Source organism: Lycium barbarum, chromosome 8, assembly GCF_019175385.1.
Source record: "Lycium barbarum isolate Lr01 chromosome 8, ASM1917538v2, whole genome shotgun sequence".
Taxonomy (NCBI): Eukaryota; Viridiplantae; Streptophyta; class Magnoliopsida; order Solanales; family Solanaceae; genus Lycium; species Lycium barbarum.
Window position 1 is genome coordinate 114772950 of NC_083344.1, and position 20732 is coordinate 114793681.

General features: G+C 35.7%; 1 pseudogene; it reads left to right on the forward strand.

Moving 5' to 3' along the window:
- The first annotated feature begins 689 nt into the window (after window positions 1-689).
- LOC132608176 (putative wall-associated receptor kinase-like 16) lies at window positions 690-19344 on the forward strand (annotated as a pseudogene).
- Window positions 19345-20732: the final 1388 nt, after the last annotated feature.

Here is a 20732-nt window from a genome sequence, read left to right on the forward strand (position 1 = left end):
ATGTACCGTTCCAGCGCAACCTTTTTGATGAAGTACTAGGAACGTAATTGCACTGACAAACTATTACTTATGTGTCGTTTCCGTCACTTTTCAAGTTCAAATGGTTGGATGTATCAATTATCTAGGCTTAGCAAGAACAGTTAACTTTAAAATGATGTTTGGTACGTGCAAACGACTATTCTTCTGTACACAAGTCAGTCCTCTTTCGAGGTTGTCACCCCAAGGAATATTTACTAGCTAGCTAGTCTTTTTTCTTACATTTTGTGTCCTATCTATGCAGATGATTGAGATTCTTTTTCACGCAAAACTTGTTAATTAAAATTTGGCTTGTACATGAGAATATGACAAATTTACAAGACTCGTGTTTATAGTCTTGCCTTTAATTTGGTTTGCAGAATCTTCTTATCCACAGAGATAGGAGTCAAGGTCGTCCCTCTTGACTCTTCTGAACCAGTGGTGAAGTGGGCCCCATTCGCATGACTGACCCCAAGTCTTTGCATTTGAATTACTAATATGAAAAATCATAACATTAGCAAGTTGTTAGTCGAACTGGCTAGCGTTTGCATCATTTTGGACACTCAAAAACCATGGACCTAAAACCAATGATTTTGCTTCCTTACCAAATTGCTTGTTTTTATGCTTGTCTGCTACTACTACTAACATTAGCCACGGCCCAAACTACCAGGTTAATGCCAACACACACCATCACCAACGGTGCCAATGTAACAATACCAGGATGCCGTAAGCAGTGTGGGAACGTTACGGTTCCATACCCATTTGGTATTGGCTCAGGTTGCGCCTTTGATTGGGGATTTGTGTTAGATTGCAACATTTCTAATGATGGTTCTCAAAAACTCCTCATAGGAAATATTGACATCTATGACATCTCCGATGCTGAATTGCGCATTGAGAATCCAGTAGCTTGGAGTTCTTACTCACCCCGTACGGGAGCTATGCTCGAGAAAGGTACTGGGTAGATCAGATTTTCACAATCAACTCCGTATAGTTTCTCAGCGCTGAACAGGTTTACTGTTGTTGGTTGTGACGCTGCTGCCATGACGGGGTTTAACTTTGAGTATGGTTGCAACCCCCGCTATATCAGCCGGGATGATGTGATGGAAGGAGAATGTACAGGCGAAGGCTGCTGCCAGGTACAAATACCCAAGGGCTTGAAATACTATAACATAACCATGTTTACCACAAGAAGAAACCATACCAATGTTTGTTCGTTTAATCAATGCGCGTATGCATTTTTGGGCGAGGCAGAGCGCTTCCATTTCCGAGGCCTACAGGATCTAGATGATGTGACTTTTTTAAACAGGACAAAGGCCAGTGTGCCCATTGCGCTAGACTGGGCCATCCGCAATCTTACTTGCACGCAAGCTAAAGAAAGCGAGGATTATGCTTGCAAAGAAAATAGCCAGTGTGTTGACTCAGACACTGGCCTTGGTGGCTACCGCTGCAATTGTAAACCAGGTTTTCAGGGCAATCCATATCTCACTCCTGGCTGTCAAGGTAGGACGATTACCCCACCACACACACACGTACACACAAAAATCTTAGTAAATATATTTCCACATAAAATATAGTTCTAAAATACAGTGTTTGATTTGTGAGTAGAAATTTTTACTGAAAAATATATTTTAAAAACTAATACTCCTATGAGATTTAAGAGGTGTGGTAAGGTGGACGGAGCTCCAGCATGGCATAAGAGCAAACGTGGCCCTTTTTCCACATTTGCTGAAAATTTAAGTATTGGCCAGACTTGTGCATAAGTAGTAGCTAGATGACAAACTAACAAGACACCTGAAAAGTCGGAGTCAATTCCTCAATGGTCATTGAACTTGTTAAATAGTTCCACTAAATTAACTTTTGAATTTTTTTGAATAATAAGGTCATCAAATTATGTTCATATTTTCAAAATAGTAAAACAATCCATTTTTGGACATAAGACCCCTTAACCCATTTTTAAATTATAAAAACCCATTTGAATATTTCTAGTTCATTTTCAAACGTGAAAAATATTAATTCGAGTTACTTTAATTGGACTTCTCAACAAGTTCAATGACCATTCGAGGAATTCATTGGAAAAGTCAGTGATTTAATTTGTTTCAAAATTTAAAGCTGAATAAGGTTCATCCAACTTGACTCTTATAGTGTTTAAGGCAGGTTTCATTATGAACGCGGCCTCTTAGGCATGATTCACCCCAATTGTCTCTGCATTTTATAATTATGAAAATCATAGTAGTAGCTTGTTGATAGAACTAGAGTTCGCATCATTTTTGGAAACACAAAAACCATGGACCTAAAACAAATGAATTTGCTTCCTTACCAAATTGCTTGTTTATATGCTTGTGTGCTACTACTGACCTTAGCCACGGCCCAAACCAAATGTCACAATATCAGGATGTCCTCAGCAGTGTGGAAACGTTACAGTTCCATACCCATTTGGTATCGGCATTGGCTCAGGTTGCGCCTTGGATTCAGGGTTCGAGATGAACTGCAGCACTTTTAATGATGGCTCTGAGAAACTCCAAGCAGGAAATAACCTGGTGGTGTATGACATCTCTGTCTCTGATGCTGAATTGCGCATCGCTAATGCCATCAGCTCGAGATGTTACAACTCAGACGGAACTATGTTCAACGAATCAATCGCTCCGACCACATCTTTAGAATCAACTCCATATAGTTTCTCGGCGTTGAACAGCTTGACCGTAATTGGTTCCAATGAATACGTTACCATCACAGGGTCTGATCACTTTGACTATGGCTGCAATACCAGCGGTCACAAAGGGGAGGATATCAAGGAAGGAGTGTGCAATATGGGTAAAGGCTGCTGCCAGAAACCTATACCCACGGGCTTGAAATACTATAACACAACTATGTCTGTCACAGGAAACCGCACTAATGTTTGGTCGTTCAGTACATGTGGGTATGCATTTCTGGGCGAGACAGATCGCTTCCATTTCCGAGGCGTTAAGGATCTAGATGATGCTACTTTTTTAAACAGGACAAAGGCCAGTGTGCCCATTGTGCTAGACTGGGCCATCGGCAATAAAAAATGCACGCTAGCTAAAGAAAGCGACGATTATGCTTGCAAAGAAAATAGCCAGTGCGTTGACTCAGACACTGGCCGTGGTGGCTACCGCTGCAATTGTAAACCAGGTTTTCAGGGCAATCCATATCTCACTCCTGGCTGTCAAGGTAGGACGATTTACCGCCACACTGCCCCCCACCCCCACCCCCTGCCCCCGCCCCCGCCCCACCCGGGACCCATCACCACCACACACACAGAGAAATGTTAGGAAACATGTTTCTAAAATACCGCGTTTGATTTGTGAGTAGAAATTTTTACTGAAAAATATATTTTAAAAACTAATACTCCTTATGATATTTAAGAGATGTGGTAGGGTGGACGGAAGGTCCGGCATGGCATAAGGGCAAATGTGGCCCTTTTTCCACATTTGCTGAAAATTTAAGTATTAGCCAGACTTGTGCATGAGTAGTAGCTAGATGACAAACTAACAAGACACCTGTCGGAGTGAATTACTCAAATGGTCATTGAACTTGTTAAATAGTTCCACTAAAGTAACTTTGGAATTTTTTTGAATAATAAGGTCATCAAACTATGCTCATATTTTCAAAATAGTAAAACAATCCATTTTTGGACATAAGACCCCTTAACCCATTTTTAAATTATAAAAACCCATTTGAATATTTCTAGTTAATTTTCAAAACATGAAAAATATTAATTGAAGTTACTTTAGTTGGACTTCTCAATAAGTTCAATAACCATTCGAGGAATTCACTGGAAAAGTCAGTGATTTAATTGGTTTCAGAATCTACAAGCTAATTAAGGTTCATCCAACTTGACCCTTATAGTGTTTAAGGCAGGTTGTATTATGAACCCGGCTTCTTAGGCATGATTCACCCCAATTGTCTCTGCATTTTATAATTATGAAAATCATAGTAGTAACTTGTTGATAGAACTAGGGTTCGCATCATTTTTGGAAACACAAAAACCATGGACCTAAAACTTGCTTCCTTAACAAATTGCTTGTTTATATGCTTGTGTGTGCCTCTACTGACATTAGCCACGGCCCAAACCAACACTAAAGGTCCCAATGTCACAATATCAGGACGTCCTCAGCAGTGTGGAAATGTTACGGTTCCATACCCATTTGGTATTGGCTCAGGTTGCGCCTTGGATTCAGGTTTCGAGATGAACTGCATCACTTTTAATGATGGCTCTGAGAAACTCCACGCAGGAAATAACCTGGTGGTGTATGACATCTCTGTCTCTGATGCTGAATTGCGCATCGCTAATGCCATCAGCTCGAGATGTTACAACTCCGACGGAACTATGCTCAACGAATCAATCTCTCCGACCACATCTTTAGAATCAACTCCATATAGTTTCTCGGCGTTGAACAGCTTGACCGTAATTGGCTCCGATGAATACGTTAGCATTACAGGGTCTGATAACTTTGACTATGGCTGCAATACCAGCTGTCACAACGGCGAGGATATCAAGGAAGGAGTGTGTAAGGGCAAAGGCTGCTGCCAGAAACCTATACCCAAGATCTTGAAATACTATGACATAACTATGTCTATCACAGGAAACCGCACCAATGTTTGGTCGTTTAGTCCATGTGGGTATGCATTTCTGGGCGAGGCAGATCGCTTCCATTTTCGAGGCCTACAAGATCTAAATGATAATACTTTTTATGAGAGGACAAAGTCCAGTGTACCCATTGTGCTGGACTGGGCCATCGGCAATCAAACTTGCAAGCAAGCTCAACAAAGCGAGGATTATGCTTGCAAAGAAAATAGCCAGTGTGTTGATTCCGATACTGATCTTGGTGGCTACAGATGCAGCTGTAATGAAGGTTATGAGGGAAATCCTTATCTCGCTCCAGGCTGCCAAGGTAGGCAAATATAATTACTCAGTAGTTCGTATGAGGATTAAATTGATTTTCAATATAAATTTGGACATAGAACTCTTAACTTTTTCTCTCCGAATAGTAACGTAATGTCACGTAAAGTGGAACAAAGAGAGTTTTGACATTAGACTTTAATACCAGAATACATATGTATATACAACATAAATAGACATGTTAGAGGTGTTTATCGGATTGCTCTGTTGGATATTTGCACTTAAGAATTCAGCTTATCGGCTATTGATTTTTAAGTATACTAATCTGCTGACCTAATAATAAGATATAGATTGGTTCGGTATGGGTTTAGCGATTATCCATCGAATATCGGTCAGTTTATCGACTAAGTTAATACTAATATCTTTACAAAATATCTGAAAATAGTGACTTATACAGAACCTCCCTATCAGCACCTCCCCTTATACCATAACAACTACTCTCTCTGTCTCAAAAAGATTGTCTTCCTTTCCTTTTTAGTCTGTCCCAAAAAGATTATCTTCTTTCTATATTTAGAAACACTTTAACTTTATGAGATAATTTACAGGCACACAAATATCTAAGTCTTATTTTGGGCCACACATTTCAAAAGTCTTCTTTTATTTCTTAAACTTTGTGTCAAGTCAAAAGAGAACGATCTTTTTGGAACGGGGGAGTATACTATATACTATATCAATTTGGAACAAGATACAGTAAAACACAAAATGTGTAATTCAATATTCGAAATAAATGCATATCAATTTGGAAAAAGATACAGTAAAACATAAAATATGTAATTCAATATTCGAATGCTAGAAAAGAAGTTAGCGAAGTAATAACATAACAACACTGAAATTCAGCAAAATACATTGAATCATGAATAACATACCTGATTTGGATGGGAATTTGGGCGACAATGATAATGAAATCCAGATTTTTTTATAACCGGTCAGTCCTAGAACCCCACGGTTAATAAGACTCCTTATCTTCTCATAAAAGGATAAGTCATCTAGGAGTCGTTTGGTTGGGAAACAAGTTATCCCAGGATATTAGTTATTTCAGAATTAGTTATACCGTGATTTTATCTCAATCAAACGTGAGATAAACTTATCTCAAATTTAATTCTGGAATTATTCATCCCTTATGCCTCGTACCAAAGAGTCCAACCTCATCGAGGAACTTCCTCAAATATTATCACCAAATGATTATAATGCTTATAAGCTGTTTGCAGCTTATAAGCTAAAACAAATAAGTTGAGGTAGCCCAACTTTTTTGTTTTTTGGCTTATAAGTTGTTTTCAGCTTATAAGCTGTTTTAGATAAACTAAGTCAAACGGGCGCAATTATTTTTTTGAGCTTATTTTAAGCACAAAATGACTTTAAGCTGGCCAGCCAAACACTCAAAAAAGCTAAAAACAACTTATAAGTCAATTCAAACGGGCTCATAATTTAATTCATTTGAATAAAATCAATTAGTAATATATGGGCCACATTTTAATTAAGCTAAATGAAAAATCTAACATTTGAATCTCTCCTTCCAAAGTTGTTTCTTGTTTTACCTGACAAAAAAAATAAAGAACATTTATTTATAAAAAAAAAAAATCTGCGACAAATGATTTAGCAATCTAAAGAAATGTGATTGCATTATTTTCATATCAGTTTTGACTTCCTGTTTTTTATTCCTAAAAAGGAGAAATAAGTATCCTTTTATCCTATTTTATATGATATTTTACTAAGAATGTAGTTAATCAACAAAGAAATATTATAAAACTTGTAATTTAAAATAATTCATAAATATTTGTGCAACAATATATAAATTATCTCATTAAAGTGATAGTTCTGGTGTGATTTGAAATAGATTCTAAAATAAGTGTACTGTACAAAATGAGATAGAAAAGAGTATGTCTATAGATTTTCTCGAATATTTGTTAAATTGATTATAAGGAAACAAATGAGACTATGAAAGTGCCACTATTTGTCAAGAGTAAGAGCTGTGCAGAAGTTGGCTTTACTAAAATATTTAGTTTATATTTCTAAAGAATGTTACTCGCTCCGTCCCAAGTCAGGTGATATAAGTTTAAAAAAGAAAGAAAGACTTTTGAAACTTGTGGTCAAAAAAAATATATATGTACTTGTGTAAATCATTTCATTAAAGGTAAAAAGGAAAGTTTTAAGTCATTCTTTTTGAGACACACTTAAAAAAAAAGTGTATTACATAAATTGAAGTAGAGGGAATATCTAATTTCAGTTGTTTCATCGACATAAGAGTAATGGGATAAGATCGAGTTCGAAGGGAACTATAATCTTTCCTTAAGTCTAATATATACTCCCTCGTAGGGATCTTAGTAGCTCAGTTGGTTGGTTATCTGAACTTTCACCTTGTTGGTGAGGGTTTAAATCCTCACATTGATATCCCCACGTTGTAATCCCTTCCCCTTCCCCTACCCCGTATGTAATTAAAAAAAATTATATATATAGACACACACACACACATATACTCTCTCCGTTCCCAAAAAAAATTGTCTTAATGTGATTTGACACTTAGTTTAAGAAATAAAGGAAGACTTTTGAAATGTGTGGTCCAAAACAAATTTTAGATATTTGTGTGACGATAAATCATCTTTAAATTGTTTCTAACTATAAATTTGTCAATCTTTTTGGGACAAACTAATAAGAAAAGTAAGACAATCTTTTTGGGTTTAAGGGAGTAGCTTGTTTAAGAAAACAAAAAGTTCGAACTGCACTGGGCCTCATTTGTTTGCACTTAATGGAGGTCTGAATTTGAATAGTTCAGACCTTAGGTCATTAATTGCATTTATTTTACATTAAGATCTAAGCATTTATTTGATCTTAATAGGTCTTAATCATTAAGATTTTCAACAAAGTATTAATATCATTAAGAGGTATTTTGTATGGATAATTTTTAGCACCAGCTCCACCCCGCCCCTCCACCTACAACCCACCCCAACCCTCCACTACCCCACCCCACTATACCAACCCACCCCAACCCTACCCCCACTCACCACCACCACCAACAACACCCCAATCCCCCACCTACGCACCACCACCCCCACCACTATCCACTCACCCCCCAATCCCACAACCCACCCACCACCACACCAACCCTACGCCCAGACCCACGGCACCACCACCACCCACAACCCTCCCAACACCACGCACCTACTCCACCCACCACCACCACAAAGCATCTCTGCCGCTACTAGCGAACATAAATGTTTCATTGTTTTATCAAATAATATTTTTATTTTATTACATTTGTATTTATTTTCTAATATTTAGTTACTTTTTTATTTGAATTGTATATTTATTATGTTTATATAAACACATTATGCACATACAGATGTTGATAAAAACAAACAGTCTTAATCGTTCGGTTTTCAGATCTAGAGATAACATCGTAATCATTCAGATGCGCATTAAGATTCAAACGTCTTAATCTTAATGAAAACAAATGAGACCTAAAAACATTACCATAGTGCTAACCGCTGAGGATGCCAAAGCTGCTTTATGCTTTATTAAATGGACTTATCTTTTATCCGTAAATAACTTTTTACATTATCGGTGCAGTTTGACTTGCTATAAAAATTTACCTATCATATTTTTCAAGTTAATTACTACTTACTAATTTCATCATCTTATTTTTTAAGTTGATTACTGTCACACCCCATTTTAACCGGGTTGAAGCGGAGTACAACATATTGGTGATTCCTAAATTGATTTGTTTTAAAGAGTCGCCACCTAATTAATTTTACGGTGAATTAGGACACCTAATTATTAACTAAGGTAAAGTTAAAACTAAACCTCTGTTAATGGTCTGCTTAACCAATGTGATTCTAGGTAAGGGTTCTATATCATCCTAAAGGGAAGGGGTTAGGCATCCTTTAGAATCCGTTAAACACGGTTATCCGGCCAAACTTAGGTTAATTAATCAAGATGAGAATTTGCATAAAAGAAGACTTTGAATGCTATTTTAAATAAACCTTGTAAATATTACTAAGGCTTTAGCCGAAAATACCGTTTAGAAATAAAGCCTATAAAGGGTAATTTGCATGAAAGAGAATTTAAATGCTATTTAAAGAAAGCTTAAAATGTTACAAAGACTTTATGTGAAAATATAATAAATGTCATTCAAGATAAGACTTATATGAAATTAGGATATTTTTGCCTATATATAGTTGCTTTTGAGAAAAAGGATTTAGCAATTTTAAACTTCGAATAAATTATATTATGGGAATGTAACAATATAGAAAATCTAAACTTATAAGTAGAATATCAAAGTATATCATCTTAATTATGCTTAAAAATATGCATGAACGTTTCAAATTGAATGAGTTTCCTATAAAATATATTTGAGTTTGTAGTGACATATTAATGACGTCTTTATATGATAAAAATATATATAGTCGTGCCATTTTTTTTGCGAATCAATCATTTCGAATGAAACATAAATATTAAACGTTATAAATGGTTTTGATGTAAATAGAAAATAATAAGATTTATGGAGTTGATGGTTAATTGTCCTTAAACTAACTACCCGTTACTAAAACTAATCTATTAACTCATTAGGACTCATCTAGGTTTAAAAGAAGCAAAATAAAGGTTAATCACATAATAAAAATTGAATATAAACAACATAAAATAGGGTGTAGGAAGATGTGATGAATGGCCTAGCCCATTTTGGGCTGCTGCTTGTCTACTGCCACTGTTCTGGGCCTCGGCCCAGAATTCTTTAATTTGCTACGGGTGGGCTGCTGTGTTGTTTGCTATTGGGCTTGGCCCAGAATCTGTTTTCTATTTTTTTTTCTTTTGCTGTGGACGGGAGCCGGACAGAGAATGACTCATAAGATTTCATTGGGCTTTTAGCCCAACTCCGAATGCGGAAGGAACAAGTTCCCGGACTCGCATGCGATGGTCATGCAAAATAAAAATAAAAGATTAGCATACCATTCAAATTAGGAGCAAAAGCAAAGTAACAGCAAAGTATGCGTTATGGGTTGCAAAAAGAAAATAAGAGTTAGCTTGAAGTAAGAAAAAAAACAAACAAAGAAAAGTCGGACAAAGTCAATGAAGGTCAAACACCAAGAATAATCAGAGGAAACACCATGAAGGACTGCTAAACGATGTGCATGACTGAAGTAAACTTGGATATCTAAACTATAGTCATGTAGAGTCCCCAACAAATTTCTTAAACTCATTTATCTTTCCTTAGTAACCAAAGCAAATAAGAACCTGTATCTACGTGGGTTTGTTTATCAACTCAAAACTAAGACATAGAAGGAAGCATAGAGAAGAGGGGCTGAATGGAACAGGTCCCATACTAACTAATCTTATTAAATAAAAATGAATGGATTTAGGACCAGGCAACACATAACTCAGCAAGTTTAATCATAAGGATATTTACCAAGTCTTTCATGGCATGCTTGGCATTTTACAGTATAGCCGACAGAACAAGAGAGGGCAGACAGTCCCCTTTATGGTTTTTAACAACACCGTGATGACGTATGTATGAATTATGACACGCACAAAAGACACGGATCATATAACATATGAACATTCTCCTTAAGGGACAATGGACCATGGGACCAAATAAAATGACAGTGGGTCGATACCCTTTTTATGCAAGAACAGACAAGGCCACAAACACACAAAGGCTAAAGAAAATGCAAATTTTATTCCTTTTATACTGATTATCCCTTTACACATTTACCAAGTTAAACGTAATATATATCATAGCAAGGTCTACAGGTTCGTTCTTCTCATTTATTCTTTCTTTCAAACTGCCCACAAGACGACTTGAAGCCTACAAACAAATAAGCTCTTTCTATCAGCAGGGTGATAAAGATTTTCAAACAAAGGACCTTTTTCTCAACTCATGTTTACTCCCCTCAGCCATATCAACTTAAGATATCCGAAGTATTAGTGCTACATTAATGTATGAATCCAAATTACACACGACTAGATCAAAACAAAACCTATATAAATTGTTCGAGCCGACTGGTCATGGAAAGTCCAATGCACACAAATGCGATTACCATGTCACCTAGTCTAAACTGACATACGATTAATCTGCTGACATGCAAGCGAACAAAGGCAAACTTAAGACACAAGGTCAATTTAAACTTGCATATAAAGCTAAAATCATCATAGGACTAAACTGAACAGGACCAAACATGCCTATTACAACTAGAGTAACTGCAGACAGAATAAAGCACAACTAAGCAGTCACAGACCTGAACTGATCTGTGAACAACCATTATTGAGCATACAAACTATATTTAAACTGCTATAGGCTGAATACATATGGCTAATCAGAACAAGAATAAAATGAACCACTATAGAACAACTAAAAGGTAGGCACATGCACACAATCGCAGGCTACAAACTAAGGTTTAGAACTACTCAAATGAAGAATGAATAAGCGATGTAGATCTAACTAGCACATGACCAACCCAAGTTGATACGTAATATGGAACTGAGCAACTACAGAACTAGAAACAGGATTAATCTAAGCTTAAACATGCATAATACAACTCAAACGACTACAAACAGGAACTAAAACATAACTAAACAAAACAAATCACATAAGTAACTTAAAACACTCAACGATTACGAAAATTTAACTAAGGGAAGGTGGATTACAGGCCTAGGAAGAGAGCATTTAACTTATTTCGTACAAACACAGGACGGTAACATCATACATGAAAACCAAAGCAAGTGAGTTGCATTCAAGGCAGGAGAGTGCCAAAATCACTGTAAAGAAACAGTAACCTCAACCAAATTGAAACTTCCTTCTTTTAAATATAGAATCCAACGAAAAGGGGACAGAGTTGGGTTGAATATTTGTGTTCCTTTAAAGATTATTTGGCCGATTCATATTAGATTGAATTATCAGCATGCCAACAAACGATATTCTGACTAAAACCGAACATCTTAACCTGAATAACAACAGCAACATGCGACACGATTCCAACTAAGCTGAAACGTAATAATGACCCATCTAATCACAATAGCTAAGCTAACATCAGACCAAAACGTATAAGCACACAAAATATGTAAGATTGAAAGGAGAGGAGTGGGATTTACCTTCTTCGGGTGCAGCGAAATGGGTGCGAAGCCTTCGATACACACTTAAACTCTTCAAAACTCAATTCACAGACATAAGAGAGATTGATAAAATTGAAATTTTTGCTTGGGGGATTTCAGCGACAAAAACGAAGGCTCTTTGTTTCTATGAAATTTTTTCAGGCTAAAAGACTCAAATTTTTCAAGGGGGGTTTTTGTGCGACTGAGAACTTAGTTTCTTTGGGGGGTTTTCCAATCCAAAAATCCTCCTTGGGGTACTCCTATGAATCAGAAAATCCTCCTATCCCCCAGAAAATCCCCGTTTTTTTCGTTCCCGTTCGTCCTCCTCTCCTTCGTTCCCCCCTCTCCTTTTATAGGTTTTTGCTTGGAAAAGGGAATGAGGAGCGGGAGAGAGAGAAGAGTGGGGGACAAGGGTGAGTGGGGAGCGGAGAAGAAGGAGGAAAAAGGGGAAGTGGGAGCGGCGGAGGAGAGGGAAAGGAGGAGAAGAAGAGGGAATGGGAAAGAGGGGGTGCGGCAGTGGAAATGAGGAGATGAAGGGGAAACCCTAAAAAGGGTTTCCCTTATTTGGACGAAAAAAATGGATCGGACCCGGTCCATTTGTGGACCGGGTCAAATTTTAGACTGGGTATTAAAAGATGGACTAGTGAATTTAAACGTGGACTGGTCTAAAATTGAGATAAAAAATATGGTCTAGTCCAAAAAATATTAGGAGTTAATTGGACTTTGATTTGGGGTCCGGTAAGTCAAAATACGGACCGAGTGCAAGAAATAGTTTGGCTTCTAAATTTGAATAAGAGACACATTTTGATTAACGGTGTACTAAAGGTGCCAGAATATCATCTAATACGGAAATACTTAATTATAAAAAGACCCGGGTAAAAATTATATGATGTCGCAAGTGACCGTGCTATAATATTTAATAACAAAACGCTATCATAAGAAATGTGCGAAATAAATGCGATGTGTGTGCGGAAGTTGGTAGAAACGTCGAGAAAATGCAAGTTTCAATAATACTAAATAATAACAGCAAATAAATAGCGGTAGTGATACTGTTAATAACAATAACGATAATGGTAATAATGATAACGTTGATGATAAATGGTGATAAAAACAATAAATAATAATAGTAAACAACAAATATTGATAATTAAAAAATGATAATAATTAATAAAGCTAATAAAGATGATAGTAATTAATAATAAACGATAAATAACAATTATTGCAAATAACAAAATGATAATGAATTAATAATAATAACAATAATAGGGGTAATAATAATATAATAATGATGATAATAATAAGAGAAATAATGATGATAATAATAATAATAAATAACAATTATTGATAAAACAATGATAATAATTAATAATAAAAAATAACGATGATAATAATGATTAGTAATTAATAATAATAATAATAATAATAATAATAAATAAATAACAATAATAATAATAATGAGAATTAGTAATAATAATATTTTAAGGATAATAGTAATAATTAATAATAATAATAAAAACGATAATAATGATAATAATAATAATAATAATAACAATAGCTGCAGTGAAATAATACAACGTGGGTGTTAATGAAAGACTAATAATTATAAAAACATATTTTTTATTTTATTTTATTTATTTATTTATTTATTTATTATTTTATTATTTTTTTTTATTATTTTTTTTTTAACATGCCAGAAGTATAAATAGGTGTTTCGGAGGAGAAGCGGGACAAAATTGGGTGTCAACAATTACTACTAATGTTGTTAGTGAAGATTCATTTAATCTACCATAAGTTGTTCCGAACGGAGACATAACTATTATTGTTTTTGTATCCTTAATAACCTCTAAGATGACTGATTGTTTAAAAAAAATATTGTCATGTATAAAAATTAAACCCGTAATAAAATACTTATGATGTTAATATTACAATTTATTTCTTTGGTTGCCAGATATCGATGAATGTGCTGACCCAAACACCATTTCGTGTGAAAAGAACTGCACAAACACCCTGGGGAGTTTCTATTGTTCTTGTCCTGATGGATATACCGATGATCGCAAAAATAATGGTCATCTTTCATGTATTGCTCCCTACTCTCAGTTCCCATGGATCAAGTTCTCTCTAGGTAAATATCTCGAACAAATTTCATAACCACAAAAACAAATACTTGCTGCTAATGTGATTTTCCATGCTAGAAAATGACTGGGAAGCCTGGAGTTCTCGTTATCACTCCATAATTTTTTGAATGTTTCTTTTTTCACTTCATTTCAAGCTATTTTGCAAAGTTTTCTTATTGGCTTAAATTATCCGTCGCCACTTAAATTTGTCTACAAATTCCACTTACACACCTCAACCCAGATTTGTACCGATTGAACACTTCACCCTCTAGATTTGAACTACTCAGACACTTTTTGCTGATATGGCAAAATTTATGTAATACACACAAGTCAGGAGCATGAAAGGGCATTATTTAGTCAAAATTTTTATCTTCTTTCATTATTTGTCCCTACCACCCTCAGCCGTGATCCCGCCACTATGACCAGTGGCGCCACTACTAATATCATCGGCAAAAAAACACCTCAGTTAACCCAACCCAACCCAACTTTAAATTATTCTTCCTAACAGTCCATCAAAATCTAGTACTGAAACTGAAATCAAATTGAGAAATTGGAGTTTCTCTCAGCCTGATTTGAGGTCACCATTCGAGTTTTCTGTTGTGGCCGATCACCCTCAAGAAAAGGAGTTCATTAAAATGAAAAATAAGAGAAGGTCTGAAACAATTTTTCAACGAAACTCCATTGTTTCCGGCGAAAATAAGATCTGGGCGGAGGAAATTTCATAGTTGGATATCAATGTGAAGAAGAAGGGCTGAACCTCAATCTTCCAACAGAATCGATCAAAAATTTATCTTTCCATTTTTGGACGGAGCCACCCACTTCCGGCCACCGACCAACAAACACCACCCCACATTAATTATTCACCTCATCTCATTACTTGTATGGTTCAAAAAGAATAGCAACACTAATAGAAAGAAAAGAACATAAACTTTTTGGGAATGGGAGATGAGGGAAGACGGGCAGTGTTCTAAAGAGGAGAAGAATGGGGGAGGGCTGGCTACAGGGGTGTGGGGATGCAGAAACAGGGTTTCTTTTAATTTTTTTTTTTAAATTCCCAATTCAATTTTAATGATTATTTTGAGTCCAAATGCCACGTGCCCTCATTTAATTCGTCGTTTTCCCCCATTATCCGCACGTGAACTACACACCCGTTATATTTTTCACTGTCTGTTAAAAATGTGTCTTAAGTGGATCTAACCAGAGTGGTAGAGGCAAGGGTGAAACTACCCTTTCCCGAGGGTGTCAAGCGACACCCCTTCGCGGGAAAATTACGTTGTGTAGATAGGTGAATTTTTGATTTTATAGGTATCCATACCAGTGTTGACACCCTTTGACACAAGCTGAAGGTCTAGCGTAGCGGTTAAGGGGTTGCAAAACCTCCCTAAGGTCACGTGTTCGAATCTGGGTTTAATAGTTACAAGTCTGAGTTGAGGTATCTAAGTGAAATTTGTGAACAAGTTTAGGTGACAACGGATGGCTTAAGCCTTTCTTATTTAACCAAAATTTGGTTTTTATTGTTTTTCATTTTCATACACATACAAAACATGTGGCGGAGCAGTATTTTTTTTTTTCCCATAATGTTTTGTATGTTTTTATTACCAAAATACGATACAACATATTTTTCATATGATGTTTTGATCTAAGACCAAGATTTACTCAATAATTTTCACAGATCGAGACTATTTTTGAATGATACAGAACTTTCTTTTATGAGTCTGAAACAAGCCATTTGGAACACCAATGCTAACTGTTAGCATATACATTCAATAGTAAAATGAATGTGTCTGTTAGAATTAGTAAAGCTGCACAGTCAGTTAATTATGTTGTACAACACAAGTTAGTTAGGGAGTTAAACACGTAGTTTGTTCGTTAGAAACTTGACTGTGACTGGTCAATTAGTTTTAGCTGAGTAAGTCGATTAGGACAGCTATATAAATAGCCTAGGAGATATTTTGTATACTCACCTTTTCTCATTTTTGCAGAGAAATGCAGAAAATGTTCTCTCCACTCCTTTTCTTTATTGTTCAATTCCGCGAGTTTAGATTCAAGTTTTAACAGTGTACAATCCATTACTTTTGAATTGAAAAAGACAATGAAAGTTCAACTCTACTAATTAGTAATTGCATTTACACAGGTATGGGAGTAGGCTTTATATCCCTAGTGGTTGGGATAACTTGGCTCTATTTCAGCATCAAGAAAAGAAAACTGATCAAAATCAGGGAGAAGTTCTTCCAACAAAATGGTGGTTTATTATTGCAGCGTAGAATCTCCCCTACAGAGGGCGGTGTGGTAGCAACAAAAATTTATACAGGTGAGGAACTCAAGAAAGCCACAAACAATTTTGCCAAAGACAGAATTCTTGGTCGTGGTGGCAATGGGATTGTATATAGAGGTGTGTTACCTGATAATCGCATAGTTGCCATTAAAAAATCTAGAATTGTGGACGAGAGTCAAATTGAGCAGTTTATCAATGAGGTGCTTATTCTCACTCAAATCAACCATCGAAACGTGGTGAGGCTCTTTGGGTGTTGTTTGGAAGATGAAGTTCCTTTATTGGTTTATGAGTACGTCTCTGAAGGAACTCTTTACGAGCATATTCACAACCAACGTGAAGCGGGTTGGTTAACTTGGCAAAACCGTTTGAGGATTGCAGCAGAGATAGCCACTACACTTGCTTACCTTCATTCATTTGCATCCATGCCTATAATTCATAGGGACATTAAGTCTGCCAACATATTGTTAGATAGTGTTTACACAGCTAAAGTGGCAGATTTTGGAGCTTCAAGGTTAATTCCTCTAGATCAAACACATGTGGCTACATTAGTTCAAGGGACATTTGGGTACTTGGATCCTGAATATTTGTGCACAAGTCAATTGACAGAAAAAAGTGATGTTTACAGCTTTGGAGTAGTTCTGGCAGAACTTCTAACGGGGTTGAAACCTATTATTAGAGCTAGAAACGATGAACAAAGGAATTTGGCTGATCATTTTGTTTCGTCCGTGAATAACAATCGCTTACTTCAAATTCTTGATCGTCCTGTTTTGCGAGAAGGGAATCTTGAGCAACTTCAAAAGATGGTTGAGCTAGTGAAGAGTTGTCTTCAATTGCATGGAGAAGATAGGCCTAGGATGAACGAAGTGGCTACTGAAATTGAAGGTTTGAGGAAGTTAACTGGAATGCCTTGGTGTAATCAACATGGACAGGAAGAGAATGATCAGCATGAATTATCAAATCTCTACCCTGTTCAAACGAATTCCAATGCAAATACCATCAATTTCTCAGAAGAATACATATCCAGTATACTATATCCTAGATGATGACATGTAAAATTGTCAGGTACTCCTCCTGATCCCTAGCTATATGTGTTTCTTCCATATTAATTGTAGGTTCCTTTCCTCGGGTTGATTTGAAGGTGTAAAATAATGAATACAGTTGCTTTTTCCCGAAAGCTAGCATTTGAATGTCATTCTTAGTCCATCAACTTATGGTATTGAAAAAAGTGCAGAAACAAGTAAAAACCGGCACCACATTAATAGATGTGTGATATGCGTTTGCACATAGACTTTTCGCAATTAACTATGGTTAAATAATTCATATTTTCACTTTATTAGATTACTTAACCATGCTTTGTTAAATTGATTTGATATAAACACTCAATGCGAGTAAGAATTTACCCAAAAACAAAGTCACAAATCAAAGACGTCGATGTTGATTTCTTAAGATTCTGTGTTGGCCCAAAGAGGAAATATTATTATATTGCATGAAGTAAATCTGTATCTTTACCCAGTGGCAGAGCCAAAATTTTTACTAAGGTTCAAAAATTTGAAGTAAACAAGTGAAGAAGTCCGGGTTCAATATCTACTATACATATATAAAAATTAATTTTAACTTTATATATATTGTGTAAATTTTCGTCAAAGGAGGTTCAGATTGCCTCTTACTGGCTCGGCCCCTGTCTTTACCCTTTCTTTTTCTAATTATTGTACAGGATTTCATATGGGTCCACGTGCAGAGGTGGAGGTAGTAGAAACTATGGATCCAGCAGTACCCAATATCTTTTGGTTCAAACTCTACATTTGTCTTAAAAGAATTACTATATAATAAATATCTGCACTACCTATCTTCAGATCTGAGGAAGCCTCTTTTAATATCATTTATTTGATATTTCCTTCCAAGAAAGTGTTGAAAGCATTTCCCATTCAATCGTCAATTATGAACAACTTCAACTAAAGGTGTCTGCTTATCATTCAGTACTGGTATTATTGCCTAATGTTTTAAATTGATCAACTAAAAGTCTCTGCATATTGACAGACCATGCAGCGTTATTTTTCTACTATATAGAAATGTGGGTTTGGGGCAGTTCGTCATCTGTTATGGCAAAATTATTAGAAAAGAAAAAGGCAGTGGGTCAGGGGCTACAAGGACACATGCTGGTACAGTACAACTTTTTTAAGAAAAGGAACAAATTACCTCTGCAATTTCCTTTGTACAGTTTCTATTACTTTTGGTATAGCAGAATAGAGCTGTTCAATCATTTACTTGCAAAGGTTGTTTTATATAGTTTGTCGTCAGTCACTTAAAAAAAAAAAAAAAAAAAAAAGGGGGACCCCAATCTTCTTTAATAGTAGGAATGAAAAAAAAAATTAAGGTGAGGATAGTAGAGATTAAAAAAAATTAAGGTGGGGTCCGAGTGGAGAATTAGGAGACAATTGCTAGGAAAAAAATTAAGGTGGTCCACGTGAAGAAGTAGGAGACAATTACAACAGAAAAAAATAGGATATTTAAATAATGATAATAAGTTCAGAAAATAATAAAGGTACGCTTAGAGAAAATGTAAAGAAGAAAAGTTCGGAAAAAAAGCAATAATGATTTAAATTGAACACAAAAACTGCTAAAGAAATCATAAAACCAAAAGATTTAAAACTTATACCTTCACATACGTCTCACACCAATAATGAGAAATAACATCAAGAAGACGAAATATAAACGGTCTTCTATAATAGTAAAAATTAAAAAAAAAAAAAAAAAAAAAAAGTGTGGCCCACACTTTTATAATAGTAGATATTTAAAAAAAATTAAGTTGAGGCCTACTTTTCTGTAATAGTACAAATAAAAAAAACAAATTTAAGGTGAGGCTCACTCTTCCATAATAATAGAGATAAAAAAAATAAAGGTGAAATTCACGTGAAGAATTAGGAGACAATTGCAAAAAAAAAAAAAAAAAAAAAAAAAAAAAAAAAGTGGGGTTCACGTGAAGAAGAAAAAAATAGGACATTTAAATAATGATAATAAGTTCAGAAAATGGTAAACGTATGCTCAGAGAAATTCAGAAAAAAAAAAAATAACGATTTAAATTGAACACAAAAATCACTAAAGAAGTCATAAACCCAAAAGATTTAAAACTTATACCTTTGGGTATAAGTTTTTCACTCCTTTTACTTTTCACTATTTTATCATGCTCACATAATTCCACTTAATAGACAAATAACATTTGTGTATATGTATTAATGTTCATCTATATATATGAATCGACAGTGCAAATTTAGGTATGTTTATTGGCAATATAAAATATATATACTCAGAGGCGGGTCCAGGATTTGATACATGTGAGTTCCAACCCATTTCAAATTAAAAATAAAAAAATAAAGAGACAATGCAAAGACCTACTGGTGACCAAGGATTTCGAACCCTTGACCAAAAGTAGCAAAGCTTTAAGAGTTCTTTTTTGCCACTGAACCAACAACACACTTTGTTAATGGGTTCCCAAATAGTATTTTTTAATATATTTGCTGAATTTTTCAATACAAATACAAGATCCGCACAAATACATGGGGGTTCCTGCTAAATCCGTCTCTGTATATACTATCACCACCCAATACATAAATCTTTACAATTGTACACAACTACATACACATAGATACACTATATAATCCAAAGTGTTGGACCCGTGCTGGTTAAAGACTATAAGCTGTCGGGCTACATCCAGCCACGAATGCACTACACCTGAGTGGCACTGGCAAAGCTGTAATGAAAAGTTGAAAACCTCAAAGTGAGCAAGCATATTTGTTGGAGAATCCCACGTGGGATGAAAAAATGATGGGTGGTCTCCTTATATGATCTTGGACAATCATCCTCTCGTGAGCTAGCTTTTAAGATTGAGTTAAGCTCAAAATTCATTTCTTTAATATGGTATCGGACAGCCCTGGGCGTGAGGTGACCTACATTGGATGAAAAGGCATTGGTCTTGGACAATCTTCCCTCATGATCTAGCCCTTGGGACTGAATTAGGCCTAAAATCCATTTATTTTTTAACGATATTCCTATTATTTGGATTTTGGTATTAGCTCTGAGGGACTCCAATTTTCGCATTCAAACATCAACAGCGATACTATGTCTCAGTCTCAAACAAGTTGAGTTCCCTATTGTACTGACTATAAAGTAATCCATCAAAACTAGCTCCATGTCATCCCCCCCCCCCCCCCAACGCCCCCCTCCATTGTTCTTCCCAAAATTCTTAGAAGGTCCAAGTGATGCCACAAAATGTAGTGATGCTTCTCATGTCAACAATAAGCTGTCTGAGCTTGCAGGATATTACAAAGGC